This window comes from Urocitellus parryii, chromosome 8 (assembly GCF_045843805.1).
Source record: "Urocitellus parryii isolate mUroPar1 chromosome 8, mUroPar1.hap1, whole genome shotgun sequence".
NCBI lineage: Eukaryota > Metazoa > Chordata > Mammalia > Rodentia > Sciuridae > Urocitellus > Urocitellus parryii.
In genome coordinates, this window is record NC_135538.1 from 127,650,202 (window position 1) to 127,668,240 (window position 18,039).

At 37.4% G+C, this 18,039-nt stretch overlaps 3 non-coding genes across 3 annotated transcripts; 2 read left to right on the forward strand and 1 right to left on the reverse strand.

Annotated features, from left to right (window-relative positions):
* Positions 1-872: 872 nt before the first annotated feature.
* Trnat-cgu (transfer RNA threonine (anticodon CGU)) lies at positions 873-946 on the forward strand. Its single transcript has one exon. It is a non-coding gene; the product is annotated as a tRNA-Thr (tRNA).
* Positions 947-9,663: 8,717 nt separating this feature from the next.
* Trnam-cau (transfer RNA methionine (anticodon CAU)) lies at positions 9,664-9,736 on the reverse strand. Its single transcript has one exon. It is a non-coding gene; the product is annotated as a tRNA-Met (tRNA).
* Positions 9,737-13,130: 3,394 nt separating this feature from the next.
* Positions 13,131-13,204, forward strand: Trnat-ugu (transfer RNA threonine (anticodon UGU)). The gene has a single exon. It is a non-coding gene; the product is annotated as a tRNA-Thr (tRNA).
* Positions 13,205-18,039: the final 4,835 nt, after the last annotated feature.

Below are 18,039 nucleotides of genomic sequence, written 5' to 3' on the forward strand. Positions count from 1 at the left end.
GGCCTTCACCCAGGCCCCAAGCCTCGGTCAGGCTCACAGCCCACCCGCCCCAGTTTCTGGTCGGGGGGGGGGGGGTGAGAGCGGGAAGCAAAGCAGAGGTCACTACAGGCTGCAAGACTGAGATGGAGAGAAAGCGTTTTCTTTTGCGAAATGATTTTTAGAACTGCCAGAGTGAAAAACAAACACAACAAAAACAAACAAACAAACAAACAAAAAAAACAAGCTGAGCAGGAGAAAAGGACAAAGGGCGGGAGGACACTTGGCCAAATACTTGGCTTTTTCTTGGTGGGATTTTTTCAAGTGTGCACCCAATACCTTGAGACCGGAGCCGCCCCTCTTGCATCTCTGCACTCCTCTCGAGGCTGGCTGGCCCCAGGTGGAACAGATCTTACTGTGGTCCTCTTGAAAACAGACAGTAGGAGGCTCGAAGAGTAACTAAACGGGCTGACACTTGCAGCTGAAGTTAATCTTAAGGCCCGTCCCCTGACAAATCTGGAAGTTTCAGGCACTCCAAGCGAGTTACTTTGTTACTTAGGGACCCCTTTTCTATGCGACTTTTTGAAGAGTCAGAGGTGTGTATTTTATCTGTTTGTAATGGTCTTTATCATATGCTGCATAGCCTCGACTTTCTGAAATGACTTTCCTTGAAATAATAGAGAAAAAAAAATCCTTTGTTTAACGCCGTTAACTGCCGAATACTTTTCCTGGTGTACTCTTATGTCTTCAGAGCATCCAAAAGAAATGAAATGTCTTTTTGGAGTTGGTACATCTTGTGAGGACAACTGATAACACCAGATAATAAAAACTAATTTTTTTAAACATCTAGTCCACATAAAATGTGATAGATTCAGTTCTTTTTCCACTTCTCGTGTGGCTCTATGGCTTAGTTGGTTAAAGCGCCTGTCTCGTAAACAGGAGATCCTGGGTTCGATTCCCAGTAGGGCCTTTCATTCTCCCTTTTTTCTCCCCCCGGCAAATTAGCTCTTTCTGAAAATCATTTTATGTTGGCCAATTACTGATCATCCCTTCAAATTCTCACCAAACTTATAACAAAGATTCTTTACTTTGAAAAGAAGTAAATTCTTAAAAACGTAACAATTCAAATGCAATACCTTTCGGAAGTGGAATGCATACACCTTCAATCATTTTTAACCTAAGTTTTGCATTAAAATGTTTTTGAGCGGCTACCGTGTGTTCAGTTTAACGTACTTAGCTGTATATATGATATCTCTGTATCTTACCAATCTCCAATTCTATAATTTATTTCATAAGGTACGATTCATCAACTTAAAAGGAAAACTAGAATGTTTGCGGGGCAACCTCGTCTTGTTTTTTTAATTGCTAGAGACTAAACCCAGGGTTTCCCACATGCTAGGCAAGCACTCTGCCAATGAGTTATATGGCCAACTTTGTGTTTGCCATTTTGAAGAAGACAAGAAGAAAAACAGTTATTTGCCGATATTAATCCTCTCAAGGAAAGAACCAGAAACCTTGCAAATGATGATTGACTGGAAGCTAAAATTTCCTAGACCCAAGTACTCCCAGATAGGACAACAAGCTGTGAGAAAAGAGCAGACAGAAGAATTGTGCCAAGTATTTAAAGCAACTTAGCTTTGGGATTCACAGAATTTCTAATGCATTTTGTTTTCCATTTGTTCATCCATTAACTCAACAAACATTGACTGCCTGTTTTTATGCCCCATATATACTTCTGAAAGCAAGAAATATAGCAATGAAAAAAAGCTAAGAAAAATCCCTGCTCTGATAGATTTTATATGTATGTGTACATAAGTACATATTAATATGTACAATAAGTAAACTTATTAGCTACTTACAAAATCTGTGGAGAAAAATAAGGCAAGGAAAGAATATGAGAAGTACATAGGATGGGACAGGTAATCAGAGAGCATAGCCTCTTGAAATCACTGCAAAATTTTAAATTATGTTTTTACTTTAATGAAAAAAAAATGACTACTAAATTATTGTAAGTACCATAAATGGCAAGATAATTCTAAAATTATTCTTTATGCCTGGATGTTACTCTGTTCATCTTGATTGAGAACTTGTTGAAGTAGATCCCACTGTCTATGCTTAAACCTCAGGTGGTCTACGTGATGACTGAGGCACCTGTAGCAGATTGCTTTTCTCATATGTGGAAGGAAAATAGTTATAAACTTACCTAATAGAATTGATGGGGGATTTGAAGAGTAAATGTACATAAAATATTTGAGAAATATTTAAGATGCTTTTTTTTGCTACAACATAATATTTTATTATGCAGTTTTCAACAGCAACAAACAATTGACATGTGCAAACACACACACACACACACAAATAAAAAACAAACAAAAAAACAAACCTGTGAATTATGATCCATCCTGAAGAAGGGGAAGATGCTGATTTGGTACATAAAAAAAGCAGTCTATAGCCAGGTGCAATGGTGCACGCATGTAATCCCAGCACTTTGGGAGGCTTGAGGAAAGGAGGATCATGAGTTTAAAGCCAGCCTCAGCAGATTAGCAAGGCACTTAGCAACTCCCTGTCTCTAAATAAAATATAAAAAAGGACTGGGATGTGGCTCAGTGGTTAAGCACCCCTGGGTTCAATCTCCAGTACCAAAAACAAACAAACAAACAAACAAACAAACAAATAAATAAAGCAGTCTTTAAAGTTCACTGCATTGTTGTTTATATCATTATTATCATTTACTAAATAATTGTTTGAGGCCAAATATTCAATCCTTTTAAAACACTCTGAGGTATTATTCTAAATTTATGGATAAAACTTCCAAGGATGTTGTGAATTGAATTGTGTCCCTTAGAAAGTCTTAATTCCCAGTACCTGTAAATGTGATTGTACTTGGGAATAGACTCTTTGCAGAAGTAATCAAAATTTTTCTTTCCTTTCCTTTTTGTGGTTGTTTTGTTTTTTGAGGTTCTGGGGATTAAACCCAAGGTTATGTACATGCTAGGTAAGTACTCTACCACCAAGCTATACCCTCAGCCCTTTTTATTTTATTTTAAGGTAGGCACTCCCTAATTTTCCCAGGCTGGCCTTGAACTTGTGATTATCCTGCCTCAGCCTCCCAGGGAGCTGATTTTTTAGGTGTGTAGCACCAAACCTGGAAGTAATCAATTTTTGATGAAGGTACTACTGGTTTAGGAGAACCATCATCCAGTGACTGGTGATTTTATGAGTAAAGAGAAAGAGCCAGCTTGCTGGCATATGCTTGTTATCCTAGTGCCTCAGGAGGCTGAGGCAGGAGGATCCCAAGTTTAAGGCCAACTTCAGCAATTTATTTAGACCCTGTCTCAAAATTTAAAAAGGGGGATGTAGCTCAGGAGCAAAGTGCCCCTGAGTACAATCCCCAGTCAAAAAAAGGAGAGCAGGAGATTTAAACATAGATAACACAGACATAAAGGAGAAAGGTCATGTGAAAGTGACAACTGAGATTCAATTATTGGCCTTAAGCCAAGGAACACCAAGAATTGCCAGGTAAGTAAAAATTATAGTAGGTCATTGTTCTTACATGGAACCCCAACACTCAAAAATCAAAATGGAGTTTATTTATGCTAAAGCTTCACTTTGTCAAGCTGATAATAAGCTGTTTGACCTCTGGGGAAATTAAGATTGGAAAGATAACAGCCAAATTTCCAAAACAGACCAGTTTCAGTGGTCATGATAATGATACATTAATCCTTATGTAAAAGAAGTAACCTGAAATAACCTGATATTAGCTAATCAATTATTTTATTATTGTTATGTCTTCCTGTTCCTTCCTTACAAGGAAAGAAACTATGAAATGAGCAATCTGATTCTTGGTTTCTGTTTCTGCTTTCTTCAAGCTGTTTTCTGTCTGTAAAACCAAATTTTTCCACTCAGCTCATTAGAACACTATTCTATTTTAGGAAATCAAATGTTGCTTGATTCTAGAATAAAAAATAAAGCAAATTAGGCCTTGCCTATGACACATGAGGCTCTAGGTTTGATTCCCAGTACAGTAAAAATAAATAAATAAAGTCAATATGTACATTTTTAAGTATTAGTTAAAAATAAATTTAATTTTAAAACAGAAAAGAAAATGAAGCCAATTTAGATTTCATTTCCTTTTTTTTTATTATTATCAGGGATTGAACCCAGAGGCATGTTTAACAATAAGCCACACCCCAGTCTTCTTTATTTTTTATTTTGGACAGGGTCTGGCTAAGTTGCTTAGGGCCTCCCTAAATTGCTGAGGCTGGCCTTGTAATCCTGTTCCTGTCTCAGCCTCCTGAGCTGCTGAGATTACAGGTGAATGCCACTTTGCCCAGTCTCTTTTTCTTTTTCTTTTCTTTTCTTTCTTTCTTTTTTGTAGTAGGGATTAAATCTAAGTGTGCTCCACTGTACCAGACCAATCTTCAATCAAAATTATAATTTTGTCCTTTAAGACTACATAGAAAAAATTAGGCCCCAATGGTTTTCAAGTTTAATTCTACCAACTATTCAAGCAATAAATAATACCAATTTTATACACATTCTTTCAGAAAGTAAAAGAGGAAGGCATACATTTGAACTTACTTTATAAGTTTAGCATCACTCTAATATCAATTCCAGACTAAGCCATATAAGAAAGAAACTGAAGACCCATGTTTCTCACAAAAATTTTTTAAAAATCCTTAAAATAATCAGTATATCAAATCCATGATTTATCATTTGTAAGATGATAATACATCATGGCTAGGCAGGATATTCCTTGGATTAAACTCTAAGAATCCAAGCTCAGTATAATGTTCAAAGCAAAGAGAAATTGGAAATTTAAAAAAAAAGGTACTATATATAAGATCCTCAAAACTATGAAATATTTAAGGATAAGTTTTAATGTATGTAAAAGACCTGCACATTGAAAAACTACAAAGTAAAATTAAAGAAGACTTAAATAACAAGAGAAATACCATTACCCAGAAAGTGACACCATTATCACCACTAGGTGGGGATAACAGTAAACACGTAACAGAGCCTATCACCAGATACTGTAGGCCCAGGATGTCAACTCATTGCATGGTTTTGTTATGGGGAGCCACTCCAGAAAACACTATAAGTCTGAATTTCAAATCAAAAGAGAGCTTTGTTTACCTGGCCAGGGACTGTCACCCACCACAAAGACTCAAGCTCTGTGGGAGGACAGCAGCTTCCTGGTCCATCCAAGGAGAATATGAGCACAAAATTCACAACCAGTGACTTGCTTATTGTCATATTAACTAGCCAATCATAGAAATTACAACATTAATAAGTGGGACCTGTGGGCTTTAGGCAGGACTGGACTTTTACAGTCAGCAAGCAAGTGATAAACGGAAGCTAAAAAACATTAGCTTTGCAGTTCAGTTGACCACAGTCCCGGGTTCAGGCAGGTGCTAGACAGTTACATCCTGAATTTGGGCAGGGGTCGCGGGGTGAGAATCTACTTCAAAGTCATATAGACCCACAAGGCCATTCAAACCCAGAATGTAGCTCACCACGACCACCTCTGCATCCTGAGTAGGGTACAATTTGTGGGGTACAAAGTACAGAAAACCAATTTTTTTTTTTTTTAAATAAGAAAACAGCTTTAGTTTCTACTTCCTAGAAATGGGTCATGAAGTTCTCTCTTCACAAGGACAGTAACAAAGAAACTAAGATGGAGTTTCTATAGTCACATCTTTTTACTCAAATGACTACAGTGACACCCTACCCTCATAATTCAAGCAAGGTGGAAATTGTTGCAAGTGACTAATGAGACTCTACCAGAGCAATTGCTTTACACACTCAGTACTAGTAACTTATTTGATGCCTACTTAAAACTACAGTTATCTTATGGCCTACACACACAGTTTCATCTGTCAGTTTACTAAGTTTATCTCATCTGTTATTTTACTAAGTTTACTAAATTTATCTATAAACCCTATGTCTTTTATCCTATGCAAGTCTACAAGATCATGTTAATCTAACCTTGTCTATATCTATATTAACCTTCTTGCTTATATTTATTTATAACTATACTGACACACTGACTTGTCCTATGGTTTAAATCCTATGTCTATTGCTTATTGATTATCTATTTTATCTTGCCTTATACCTATAACCTACATCTATGACGTATTGATTATATTAATCAGTTCACACCATTACAGTTTGCAGGTACTGGGATCTCCAAGAAAGACATGACTCACACAGGTACTGGATGGAATAACACTTTACTCACAAAGAAAAGATACAAGAAGATCAGCTTCAATAGTATATGTAGGTGCCCTGTGGCCAGCAGGTTTTGCCCTGCAGCTAATAAAGGGAAGTGGCCCTTTTACACCCCTCTTGTGTATTAGGTAAAGAACCCAGCTTTTTTTCCAGCCCACAACAGGTACAGTAGTGATGTAGGCCAAGTATATACTTAAGCAGAATAAAGAAGCACACATTAAGACCAGTACGGGATTCTCTCAAACAAAGTGATAAGCCAACCATAAGGCTATGAGGGTTCCATACCTCAGTGTAAGAAAATGTTCCAGCTCTAAAGCATGCCTTTTTGCAACTGTGCAAGGGTCAAATAAGGTGCAGCATGTCTGCCTTTCCCCAAAGCCTTTTCTTCCCCATGCTTGCTTATCTGTTGAAATAGCAGATAAAGCACATCAAATCTGGTAGGACTGAGTACTGCCTATTCCCAATTTGAAGCTGGAACCGGGGTCCATGAGCAGCCTGTATGGGTGTGGTCTGCTCACAAATCTCTCCCCCCCCCACCTACCTCCACCCATGCTAAGGATCAAACCCTAGGACTTCACACATCTATACAAGCACTCTACCACTGAGCCATGCCTAAAACTGTCCTTGTGATTTTGAGACAACATTGCATCAGTCACTAGGCAAACCAGACTCAGGATCCCTGGAGGAAGGTACTTAATCAGAAACTCCAAGTGTCTGGTTTATGTCAACTAAAGAGGTCAGAAAATGAGTTGAGGGTGTATTTTGGTATACCACTGATAACTATCCCATGTAAGCAAGGAATTGCTAACGTATATATTACTGAGCCAGTTCCATCTTGCCTGCCACATAGTATGCCAATCACTGAGACTAGTTTTGCAAGAGAGCTCATTCACAACGGAGACAATCATGGAGATGGGAGACTGAAGTCTCAAATCTGCATGGTTTGGAGGTATTTGTGTGTGAGATAAAAAAGTGGGATGATTTGGAAAGATGGTGAAATAGTGGTCTGAGTTATTGAACTTTGTGAATCTTCATGAGACATATGTGCAAGAACTGAGGGTGGAGTTTTCTGTCTCCTGACATCAAAAGATTATTCATCAGAAATTTTCACAGGACCAAAAGAAGATTAGGTGGTTTTGACAAAAATGGCTTTCAAGCCCCTGAAGAGTAACCTAGCACTCCATATGCTAGAAGTGTTTTCTATAGCAAAGCTAGTAAGACAGTAATATAAGCTTGGCTATGTGACCAGGGACACTCCACCACTAAGCTATATTTCTACATCCCTATATCCAGGGTCTGACTAAGTTGCTTGTGTTGTCCTTGAATTTATAATCTTCCTGTCCCAGGCATTCAAATTGCTAGGATTATAGGTGTGCATCACCATATCTGGCTAGAACTAGTAATATTTAAAGTCAGCTAAAAGAAGTAACTAAGAGGGAGTCTGGGGGCTCTGAGTCAGAGCTGTAAAAAGTACAAATTGGTTAGTATAAATGAGACTAGGCCAACTAAGTTTGCTGGCTGGTAATAATAAAAGTAGTAGTTCTTCTCTACTACTTAGATACAAAGTTTATTGGTGTTGGAGACTTAGGCAGGAATCAGAGTCAGTTATTGGCTGAGGTGTTATTTCTGGGCATGTGTTCTGTCCAGAATACTTTATGTGACAGTGTTAAAGTTTAACTTTGTTTCAGAAATACTTGCATATGTGGGAGTCATGCAAGGCATGTAGAATGTGAAGGAATTTCTTTTGGGATTTTTAGGAAGTCCTTGAAATAGTACTTAACTCACACAAGCAGCTGTGAACTTTCCCCTTCATTATTTCCAGGTCCTAATTTTGTCTGACATTAAAAATTTCATCTTGGTATCAGTGACTTTCACAACCTAAATGTAATAATCTCTCCATGTTAGAAGATGGGGGTCCTTGTGAGAGTTAACACCTCAGTGTCCATCACAAACCATTCCTAGGGAGTACATTCCAGCAGTAAAAAAAGAATAGTTGGATATTATGAGGTTGCGATTCATCCCATATTACTAAATTGACTACCCCATCCTCCATCTCTCAGCTCAGTATTGCTCAGCACATGTTGTAGAGCTGTTTTTTTTTTTTTTTCATCTGCTGCACTGTAGTATTTAAGGCACAAATGACTCTAGTTAAGTAGAGGTACTACTCAAATTATCTTTCCTGATGAACTTTTTGTAATTGTTGCTTGAATCATCCATTCCAGCACTCTATCATCATCCCTCCCTTCCTGTGACATATAAAGTCCATTGTATGCTGTGATAATGCCAATTTTCTTCTAAAGAAACTGTAAAGAAGCTGCTTTGGTCTGAGTAGAATCCAGTTGAACAGCAGAAGTGTTTCTCCAAGACTGCAATGGTGGTCATTTTGCATCCACATTGTGCATAGGAATTTCTGTCCTAGAGTGGGAACGTATCAATGGTCCTGAACAGAAGCAGGATCATATTTCCAAGAGTTTATTACCTTCACCTATAGGGCAATTATGACTTCATGGACAGTTTTCTAGGGGATTTTATTCTTGAGGAAGCTGCATTTGAAATACAGCTCTCCTAACTCCTACCACTCTAAACAGTGGTATAGGTTTATCTCTTGTCCCTGTCCCATTTATTCTCTCATTGGAACAGGCCAAATACCTTGTAAGGAGGGTCTTCAGTCTGTTGGCTCGAACTGCGCCACCTGGTGGGAGATATCTGACTTTGCAATGCCCTGTCATAACCAGGCTGCATGAGATTCCCCAGAGGCAGATAAAACAGAAGTAGAGGTCAGTTGATGCCTCCAAGAGCATGTGGCAACCTATAGAAGCTGAAAAAAGGGCAAGGAATGGACTTTTCCCCTAGAAACTTCAGAGGAAGGCAGCTCTGCCACACTTGATTTTAGGTCCATATAACTCATTTTCATACTTCTAACGTCCAGAAGTGTAAAACAATATATTTGTGTTATTTTGAGTTACTGGATTCGTAGTAATTTTCTAGTACAAATAGGTAACTAATACAGGTTTATAATATTAGATGGAGATTATGACATTATATAATGCATCGCAGTCAGTGTATTTAAAAAGTGTCTTGGCCAGGCCCCCTTTATCCTCGATGCTCAGGATAATTAGCAATTTCGAGATAGCAATTTTGAGCCCAGTCTAACAAGTTTAGCAAGGCCCCTGTCTTAAAACAAAAAATTAAAGTAAAAAGGGTTGGGGATATAGCTCAGTGGTAGAACGCTCCTGGGTTCAATTCCCAGTACTGCAGGGAAAAACAAACAAAAAACCGTCTTTCAAAGAAGTCAAGTCCTTGAAGGACTGCAGCCTCCTCAGTTGTACTGAAATCTGGGTTTTGTGTTCTAGGTTGAGTGGGTTGAACTATTTTCCTCTGCGCCGAGTGTTTTGTATCAACTTTAAATACGCAGAAGTGACAGAAAGCGTTCTGAACCTGGAAAGGAAAACATACTGCCTTCTCTGAGGTTCGAACTCAGGACCTTCAGATTATGAGACTGACGCGCTGCCTGCTGCGCTAAGAAGGCACATGCTGCTTAGGGGTTTTGTAAATAAATTAATTCTCTTTCAAATTTATGTGCCATTTATGAAAAGTTACTTTCATGATAGGGTACATAAAAATACATGCTACATTATTACATGTTCACTGAATATGTAATAATTATTGAATCAAAAATTTCAGGATTTTGTCCTTCATTAAATAAACGTACAACACAGTGGGCTTTCCTTTTATACCTTAACCACCACTTACTGGTGGGAGACAACATTTCACTGAGTTCACAATGTCCCAAACAACATCTGTAAGCTTGTAACTAGAAGGTGACACACAGATATAAGAGGCCTGAACTGGATCCAGTTCATGAAGACCCCTCCAGCAGCAATGACAAACACAGAAAGCTGATGAGCTCTGGCCCTACACTTCCTTGCCTGCCAAGGTTCTTAGAATCCATGTCCCTAATCATGATACCTGAATGCCCTCTACAGGTCTAGAGCTCGAGAACAGATTAAATACAGATGAGGTAATGGGGAGGAGATGAGGTGAGATGATTGGAAACCGAGAAACAATTTATCAGATTTCAAGATAGGGCCATCTGAAAAAGTGGAAAATGTCCTAAACTTGAAATTGTGGATGGACTGAAATATAAATATCCCATGTTCCATATATTAATTTAGGGGAAAAATTCTCTCTGTTTTATTGTGAATGTTACTTAATTTGACTTAAGTTAATTGCTTGTCTGTAGAATGAGATATCTCATAGTACACTTAAAAGACTGAACACTTGACACAAAAAAAGTTGTCAGTGAAGACTATGTGGCACAAATAGTGATAGTAAACTTTACTGAGAGCTTATTATGAGCCAGATACACTTTTTGAGAGCTTATTATGAGCTAGATACACTTTTAAAAAATGTCTATGTATTTACTAAAAAATGAAACTTCTGTTATCAAATTTTTGTACAGACGAGGAAAGTGAAACTCAGCGAGTTTAACGCGGGATTTTGGGAATGAAGGACGTGAACACATTAAACAACTTCAACAACAAAGATCCGCTTGCACAATTGTGTTCTCTTCGAGGTTTTGCAAATAAGAAATCACACATAGGCACACAAACTGTGGCTCAAGTTCCAGGTGGATTGGGATGGGAACTCTTCTATTTTCAGTTTGCAGATATTGAAATTGATTTCCCTTCCCACGGAGGATTCCCAAACTGGGATGACAAATTGGAATGCTCTTTATCTCCGCGTCCTCGGAGTCCTGGTGCTGCGTCAGCCAGGCTGGTTTCTAACAATTTTGTCAAGGGCTGATTCTCTTTGAGTTTGAAGGACGCTAGGCTTTGGCTTCTTCTCTTTTCCTCTGGGGTTTTAGAGTTCTGGAGGTAAACGTGGGTGTGTGGGTGTCTCAGCTGCAGGGCAAGGGTCCGAGTCTGGGACTTGATTGGTGGTTGGGATGGCTACAGAATCATTTGTGCAATATGTTCTAAATAATAATAATAATAATCAAGAGGACATACTTATGTCTTTTAAATTATTAAGATGAATTCCAAAGGAGTTACTGTGTGCTGCTGTGGTGGAGAGGTCTGAAGGCCTCAGATTAAGGTTCCATTCCCAACATGATCTGAAATCAGGTTCACTCCTAGGAATTCTGCAGTTTTCAACTTAAAGTGCTATAAGGTGTTATATATTCTGTAATATGAGGCAGTCCTAGGAAATTTTTCTTCAAGACTGTATGTCCAAGGGAACAATTTTGTTGTGTGGGTGAGTTTTCAAAATGTTCTTAATAAATATAAGTAAAACATATGATTCAAAATTACCACAACTTTCATAATGAAAGTCTACCCTCTCTTCCACCCTGTTCCACTGGGCAAGGGATTCTGACTCCTGAGCAACCATATTAAGATTTTTCTACAACAAAGATGTGTGTGTGTGTGTGTGTGTGTGTGTGTATTACACAAAACAACAACAACAACTAAAACCTGTCCTCACATTTCTGGCAATTATAATGTGAGCTTCCATCATTTACTTTAAAATTTTGGTATCTATTTGTAATTTTAGTACCACAGGTGGTATATTGACTTAAACTTTCATTTTCTTAGATGGTTATCCAACATAATATTTTAAATAAATCATTTTATTTCTACTGATTCAAATTACCACCTTCATCATATACTCATATTTATATATTTATTCCACTTATATTTAGACTTTTTTATTTTGCTACATAGATTACAAATGGAGTATTATAAATGGAGTATTTTGTTTTCTAAGTTCTGGGTTTTTCCATTAGAATAAGTACTATATAGATGGCTCAACTAACAATGGCTTGTTTACTCTGAATGTATTATTTATGAAAGGGTCTGTGTTGATATGAAGTTGAAGTGTGAGAATACAGTGTTTGTTGTGAATTTACAATTCTATTTATAAAATTAGCTTCAAAAGGTATTACCAGTCCCTATTAATGCTTTGAGTTTGAAGGATGCTAGGATGGACTGAAATATAAATATTCCATGTTCATATATTAATTTAGGGAAAATTTCTTTCAGTTTTATTGTGAATGTTACTTAATTTGACTTAAGTTATGTATGCTTTTATAACAGATTTTGTTGTCTCTGCTTTCAAAGAATCTTAGTTTCAGGGCAACTCTCAACCTTATCATAGGCAACAGATAGAAATAAAGTTGACTTCTGATCTTCTTCACCCTTGAACTTTTTAATTATAAATTTGTGTAGACACTTCAGAATTAATTGCTCTAATAATCCATTTTTTTTTTTTTTGGAAACAAGATTGAGATTCCAGAGAACTCTCAAAAATTCCCTTTAATCTAAATGTATTCCCTTTCCTAACCAAGAGACATATGTAAACAGATCCCCAGATCTTATTAAATGCAGCCAGGGAAATAAGTTAAAACAGAATGATCCTGGTTCTGAGAATCAGTGCTGAGAACAGGTCTAAAGAAAAATAAACCCAGAAAGCAAATGCTGCATTGATGCTAGCTTTGGATAGGGGTTGCTGACCTCAGTTCTCCCCTCGGAATCACTTCTGTTGAGCCTAATTGCCTGTAAGGACTGGCATGTGCCCAACTTGGTCTCCCGGTGGAGTTCCTTGGTCTGGGATCCCCAGTTAGGACATTCGAATGAAGAATCCAAGTTTAGATAGATGAGATGCAGTAACAGGAAAGTTTGATTTTTAGAAGACTTTATCTCGTGTGGAAAAAGTGTGTATCTTTCGACTAATTGAAACGTTATTAGTAATATTTAAGTTACCAAAACCTTTTCTGCTTGTATTAGTTTTGTAGTGCATGTACTTAAGTAGAATGTCTTCTTAGAGTTTATTCATTTTCTCTTGATGGACTATAAGTCACGAACTCCATAGGAAGAATACTTAATAGAATGGATACATACAGTGCAAAAGAACTGGTGCCCAAGGGCTCCATGGCTTAGTTGGTTAAAGCGCCTGTCTTGTAAACAGGAGATCCTGGGTTCGAATCCCAGTGGGGCCTCAGGCTTTTTTTCCTCCTTCCACAATAACTCGTGTTTCTACCTAAACTCTCCACAGTATTCAGCCTACTGTAAATTCCAGACATTATAAGCAGTATGACTATATAGTTACCACTCCCAAAAGGGAGAATTTAACAAATTACAGGGACAATTCTTTTTCCTTGAAAAGTATGTATTGAAATTTATGTTATGCAAAGATTGGAAACCTATATACATGTAAATTATTTCATCTCTAGTATCCAACAACGTTCAGCTCTGTAACTGATTTCAGAAGAGTACATATAAATTAATGAACGGTTAATGCACAATAAACTGACAGAAAAGTCATGATATCTGCAGGATCACATTGCCTTTTGGAGAGGAGAGGAAAATAATTATAAATTCCTATTAATAGTCAATTAAAAACTGTATTTGCCAGAAGCTTACGCACCTCTGAGGTTGAAACAAAGGTGCTGAAAGTATAGAGCAAATTGAGGAAATTTCAAAAATATTGACACTAGCAAGTGCCAACCTTAGTTGATTTATTTAATTCCATGTGTTTTCATCTTCTATTTAACCATTAGTTCAACATAGTTTTTTCTGATAACTATGCACCAGTGCCAAGAATAGGGCCATTTTAAAGGAGCCAACCCCCTAATCCTACATCATTCTCTGAAAGCTTAAAATCTAGTAAAGTGAGGAAGATAATAAACAAATAAACACTCAAAATAAATACTATGTTGGGTTGTGATGAGTTATGTGAAGAAAAATAAAACAAGGAAGATGAGGAGGGTGTATATGAAGAGCACAAAGGATTTTTTTTTCTTAATAAATTACTAACAGATCTGTTTGGTTTTGTTTTCCTGTCCTTTACATGACAAGTACTCACAAGATGACTATGATTTCCATGTTACTCTAGTAAGGATAAATATCATCCTTATATAGTCAATTGGCCCTCAGCTTTACTTTTGCCCCATTACTGACCATGTGGTAAGAATCCATGTGAAGTCATGTCAGAATGCCTTGGCGTAGCTTTCGTTTGTTAGTGAACTACATAAATCCACTGAGTCTCATTTCCCTTATGTAGTTGATGATAATAGAATAGCTATAAACATTTGTAAAATAAAAATAAGTAATCACTTTTTTTTTAACAAAATGCTCCCCCCTAAAGCTTAGCTTTATTAGTACTTGAACCAATTCTTTTACTTATTATTCAGTTTTAGGTGGACACAATATCTTTATCTTGCTTTTATGGGACACTGAAAACCAAACCCAGAGCCTCCTGCACGCCGGGCAAGCACACTACCACCTGAGCCACACCAGCAGTTCCTTGAGATTGTTTGTTTAAACAACTTTTAAGCTCTTACACTATCTTACAATGAAAATTCCAAAGTTTAAAAATTTAATGATTTCTAATAAGTAAACAAAAATATATCATTTTTCGTATTGGTTTGGGTATAGAAGCAATAAAAAACTTTAAAACAGTTATTAGGGAAATAGATTGACAATTAAATAAAATTATCAAGAGTACATGTAGTCAAGTGGGGTGGTATACACCTGTGATCCCAGCTATTCAGGAGGCTGGAGCAGGAGAATTGCAAATTAGTTGCCAGCCTGTCTCAAAATAAAATAAAAAAGTGCTGGGACTATAACTCAGTGTTACAGCACCTACCTAATAGTGGCAGTAGACACTAGGTTCAATCCTCAGCACTGGAAAAAAATATATATGTGATAGTGATGGGCTCATATATTCTATTTGAGCTAACAAATATTCATAAAAATTATAAAATAATAAAAGGCAGGGTCAAAATTATTTTATGGTGCTTTTTTTTTTTCCTGTACTGGGGATTTAACAAGGTGGGGGCACTTAACCCCTAAGCTACGTTCCCAGCCCGGTTCATATTTTATTTAGAGATAGGGTCTTGTAGTTGCTTAGAGTTCTGCTAAAAATTGCTGAGGCTGATTTTGAACTCACATTCCCCTGCCTCAACCTCCCAAGCTGCTGGGGTTACGCAACCATATCCCACAAAATTATTATATTGCATCATAATTCTAATCTTTGTTGTCAAACCAACACCCATAATATTAAGAATCTGAACTTTTGGGCTGGGGATATGGCTCAAGCGGTGGCCCTCTCTCCTGGCATGCGAGTGGCCCGGGTTCGATCCTCAGCACCACATTCAAACAAAGATGTTGTGTCCGCTGAAAACTAAAAAATAAGTATTAAAAAAAAATAATAATAAAAAAATAAAGTGGAGTTGCTCAGGCTCAGGCCTAAGGCCATCCTAACACTTAAAAAAAAAAATCTGAACTTTTAAGTAAAATGTTAATTTTTGACTATTCCATTGCAGTTAGAGCATTCATTTCCATTTAGATTTTACTTATTAATATCCAGATATTATTTTATTAATAAAGCCCAAGTCCTTTAAGAAAATATTCTACTTTAATTTTATGAATGTGAGTTGTATAGACAATAAAAGTTATGCAAAATGACAATTTATTGTAGTTTTGAATATGCAAGTGTTAATTTTATTTTATTTTATTTTTATTGGTCGTTCATAACATTACATAGTTCTTAATACATCATATTACACGGTTTGATTCAGGTGAGTTATGAACTCCCGCTTTTACCCCGTATACAGATTGCTGTATCACATCAGTTACCCTTCCATTGATTGACATATTGCCTTTCTAGTGTCTGATGTATTCTGCTGTCTGTCCTATTCTCCACTATCCCCCCTCCCCTCCCCTCCCCTCCCCTCCCCTTCTCTCTCTCTACCCCTTCCACTGTAAATCATTTCTTCCATTTGTATTATCTTGTCTTACCCCTCCTTTCCTCTTATATGTCATTTTGTATAATCCTGAGGATCGCCTTCCATTTCCATGCAATTTCCCTTCTCACTCCCTTTCCCTCCTACCTCTCATCCCTGTTTAATGTAAATCTTTTTCTCAAGCTCTTCGTCCCTACCCTGTCCTTGTTTACTCCCCTTATATCAAAGGAGTCATTTGGTATTTGTTTTTTAAAGATTGACTAGCTTCACTTAGCATAATCTGCTCTAATGCCATCCATTTCCCTCCAAATTCTATGATTTTGTCATTTTTTAATGCAGAGTAATACTCCATAGTGTATAAATGCCACATTTTTTTATCCATTCATCTATTGAAGGGCATCTAGGTTGGTTCCACAGTCTTGCTATCGTGAATTGAGCTGCTATGAACATTGATGTAGCAGTGTCCCTGTAGCATGCTCTTGTTAGGGCTTTAGGGAATAGACCGAGAAGGGGAATAGCTGGGTCAAATGGTGGTTCCATTCCCAGCTTTCCGAGAAATCTCCATACTGCTTTCCAAATTGGCTGCACCAATTTGCAGTCCCACCAGCAATGAACAAGAGTGCCCTTTTCCTCGCATCCTCTCCAGCACTTATTGTTGTTTGACTTCCTAATGGCTGCCAATCTTACTGGAGTGAGATGGTATCTTAGGGTAGTTTTGATTTGCATTTCTCTGACTGCTAGAGATGGTGAGCATTTTTTCATGTACTTGTTGATTGATTGTATGTCCTCCTCTGAGAAGTGTCTGTTCAGGTCCTTGGCCCATTTATTGATTGGGTTATTTGTTATCTTATTGTCTAATTTTTTGAGTTCTTTGTATATTCTGGTTATTAGGGCTCTATCTGAAGTGTGTGGAGTAAAGATTTGTTCCCAGGATGTAGGATCCCTGTTTATCTCTCTTATTGTTTCTTTTGCTGAGAAAAAACTTTTTAGTTTGAGTAAGTCCCATTTGTTGATTCTAGTTGTTAACTCTAGCGCTATGGGTGTCCTATTGAGGAATTTGGAGCCCGATCCCACAGCGTGTAGATCATAACCAACTTTTTCTTCTATCAGATGCCGTGTCTCTGATTTAATATCAAGCTCCTTGATCCATTTTGAGTTAACTTTTGTGCATGGCGAGAGATAGGGATTCAGATTCATTTTGATGCAAATGGATTTCCAGTTTTCCCAGCACCATTTGTTGAAGATGCTATCCTTCCTCCATTTCATGCTTTTAGCCCCTTTATCAAATATAAGATAGTTGTAGTTTTGTGGATTGGTTACTGTGTCCTCTATTCTGTACCATTGGTCCACCCGCCTGTTTTGGTACCAGTACCATGCTGTTTTTGTTACTATTGCTCTGTAGTATAGTTTGAAGTCTGGTATCGCTATACCGCCTGATTCACACTTCCTGCTTAGCATTGTTTTTGCTATTCTGGGTCTTTTATTATTCCATATGAATTTCATGATTCTTTTATCTATTTCTACAAGATATGCTGTTGGGATTTTGATTGGCATTGCATTGAACTTATAGAGAACTTTTGGTAATATCGCCATTTTGATGATGTTAGTTCTGCCTATCCATGAGCGGGGTATCTTTTTCAATCTTCTAAGGTCTTCTTCTATGTCTTTCTATAGGGTTCTGTAATTTTCATTGTATAAATCTTTCACCTCTTTTGTTAGGTTGATTCCCAAGTATTTTATTTTTTGGGGGGATATTGTGAATGGAGTAGTTGTCCTCATTTCTGTTTCAGAGGATTTGTCGTTGATATACAGGAATGCCTTTGATTTATGCGTGTTGATCTTATGTCCTGCCACTTTGCTGAATTCATTTATTAGCTCTAATAGCTTCTTTGTAGACCCTTTTGGGTCTGCTAGGTATAGAATCATATCATCTGCAAATAGTGATAATTTAAGTTCTTCTTTTCCTATTTTTATGCCTTTAATTTCTTTTGTCTGTCTAATTGCTCTGGCCAGTGTTTCGAGGACTATGTTGAACAGAAGTGGTGAGAGAGGGCATCCCTGTCTTGTACCAGATCTTAGAGGGAATG